This window comes from Nicotiana attenuata, unplaced genomic scaffold, assembly GCF_001879085.1.
Source record: "Nicotiana attenuata strain UT unplaced genomic scaffold, NIATTr2, whole genome shotgun sequence".
In the NCBI taxonomy this organism is placed as follows: Eukaryota; Viridiplantae; Streptophyta; class Magnoliopsida; order Solanales; family Solanaceae; genus Nicotiana; species Nicotiana attenuata.
The window spans coordinates 25565-28443 of record NW_017671238.1 but is presented as its reverse complement, the minus strand read 5'-3'; the positions used below and the strand labels follow the sequence as shown (position 1 = coordinate 28443).

General features: G+C 31.9%; 1 long non-coding RNA gene across 1 annotated transcript; it reads left to right on the top strand.

The window, feature by feature from the left end:
• Positions 1-1051: 1051 nt before the first annotated feature.
• On the top strand, positions 1052-2503 carry LOC109206934. Its single transcript, XR_002064928.1, has 2 exons — positions 1052-1518; positions 2293-2503. It is a non-coding gene; the product is annotated as an uncharacterized LOC109206934 (long non-coding RNA).
• The last annotated feature ends 376 nt before the right edge of the window (positions 2504-2879 follow it).

The following is a 2879-nucleotide window of genomic DNA, read 5'->3' as shown; positions in this document are numbered from 1 at the left end:
ATCCAAATCTGCCCAAGTTTTCATCTTGCTCATTTGAGAATCTAAGGTATGCCCCCTCTTTCAAGTTGCTCTTTTTCTTCTCTTAGTTGTTCTAAATTCGTTGATAACTTTGCTTTATCCGAGTTCTTCTTCTTCTTCTTCTTCTCTAACATTAAATATTGGTAAGGTTTTATAATCTGGTATTTTTTCTTTTGTATAATCAGCGAAAAGTGTATTCTTATCTTTTTTACTGCTCATACCAGAGAGTTAGTTCTATTTTGGGGGTATTAAGTGAGCGTGTTTTTCATTGAGATTGAAGTTGGTTCTTGAATCAACTTTTGATCTTGAACCATGATATGTACATATTCTTCTATTTTCTTTACTGCTGCTTTTCAGTTTTTTTCAAAGCTATAGTAGAGTAAGATCTTAAGGTTTGTATCTTTATTTGTTGTACTTCAATTTGTCAATGAACTTTGTGTGCGAGTTTCGATTTCTTGCTATTTTACTGCTTGTTGTTGCTTTATGTGCCAAGTAATATTAAACATACAACTAACACTGTATTCACAAATATTTTTATTTTATATAAATAAGCAAAAGTATATGGGTGGTTGTATGTAAGAAAAAAAGAAATAACAGAGAACATGAATCATGTTACATGTTAAGAACTCTGGGAAATTCAGCTCACACCAACTACCAAGAAGCAATTTTTTAGTCGCACGCGACTATTTTGGATGACCTTTTGTCGTAAAGTGTAATATTTACATTTTTCTTTGGTTTAAGTAATTACTTCGATCTTGAAGCAAGCTAGAATAAACCATGTATACATGTTTTAGGAACCAACATCTTCAATTACAAGTTAATTTATAATATTTATGTATCTTAGTGCCATATAATTGTATATTACAATGTATTAAGTGAAAACAAAGGAACCCAGTCAGCTAGAAAGTGCAACCTTAGAGTCGAACCCAGTTGTGTGCATGTGATAGTAACAAGTTGTGTGCATCCTAGTTTTTTTCTTATCTTTTATGTTTTTTTTTTAAATCTAATTTTTATGTACTCTCCAAGGTTATGGCACCTAGTAAGCAATGGATGCAGCTTGTTGATAATCGGCTCGATGAAGCCTACTTAATCGGAGTGCAAAAATTTTTGGATTATGCTTTTCAGAAAACGGGAGAAGAATATGAAATACGATGTCCATGTGTCAAATATTGTAATACAACTTTAGGAACTCGTAAGATAGTTGAGACACATTTGAAAGTATATGAAATAATTCAAAATTATACTTTTTGGTGATGAAGTAGAAGAATGTGAGAGTGAAGATGAAGTAGAAGAACTGTTGAGAGATTTATATCCTAATCTTGATGGAAGAACTGTGCCTACTGATTGTGATGATTTACTTGAGGAGGAACCAAATGTTGAAACAAAAAAATTTGATAGGCTATTGAAAGATTTCGAACAGTCACTGTATCAAAAGACTACTGCTATCAAAGAGAGGATATTAAGCAAGAAAAGTTGGATCATATGTGGGCAGCTATTGAGGTAACAACTGTTGCCTAGAATATGTGCATTTTGAGTCATTTTAAATCTATGTAGGAACTTTCTGCAGAACATTTGAATTCTCAGTCATTCATGTAGAATATTTTCAAAATCATGTTATGGGCTACTGTAATCATTTTAGAGAAAATGTCTTTCTGCTCATGGTATGAGAATGTTAACTATATTATCTGTATAAAGGTATGAGAATGTTAACTATATTATCTGTATAACGGTATGAGAATGTTAACTGATTCAACATACTCCATAGAAAGTTTTGCCGGTAAGAATGTGGAACACACTACCATGTCTTCTTACCTTAGTACTTCTCAGCTTTTAAGTCTTCTGCTACAACTTTTTTGTGCTCTTTCTTTTTCTTTTTATTTTTAGTAAGAGCAAAATTTTATAACAGATTACGAGGTATGATTGTTGGCTCAGATTTGAAAATTGAGAAAACTATCATCGAAGTTCTGTTGTAGTGCTAAAACATGACATTGGCACCTGGTATTGCTAAAAAATTTATCTATACTGTGGTCTGATGTAGGATCCCTGTCTCAACTGGATTCGGCTCACCTCCTGTACACCATCCGCCAAGTTCTTCCGGTGTAGCTTTAATTTTATGACACCTGCCCCTTCTCCAGCATTATGATTTATAACTGTTACTTCTCGCTCAGTTAAATAAAGCGATCATTGTCAACTTACTTGCATTACTATTGTAAATTAACATATATTATTTTACCAATAGTTATTTATCGTTTTTTCAAAATTTTCTACTTACAGGTTTTGAAGATTGAAGCTACAAGTCAAGATGCAAGTTTGGAAAATTGGAAGCTTCAAGCTCATTATTATTTTGTTAAGAATGTTATGTAAAACTTGATATCATAGTCTAGCTCAGGATTTAGCTAAGTTTTTTTGTTAAGGTGTCGAGCAAATACTGAAATTAACATCATGGGATGTTAATATTGCAATAAATAACTTTATTACCTTTTTATATCTAGATTTTTCAATAGCAATTTGATATTTATTGATAAGAATAACTTTTTTGTGACATCGAGCTTTAGGAATACTTGTGGTCAATAAGATCGAGATTAGAAATATGGTCGTTAAAATTACTACAATTATTTTAAATAGGGACCAGTGCTACTTGTCTCTAAAAGATAAGTTACGACCAGTTAAAGACTGGTCGCTAAAATGGGTTAACGACCGAAAAATATATATTTTTCATAATATATGTCGTCTAATAGGGAGGGGAAAGGTGGTCGCTAAAACTGTTTTACGACGAGAAAATATATAATGTTAAAAATATATTAATTGTCTACTGGGACGAGATATGCAGTCTCTAAAGGTATTTAATGACTAGATTTTTC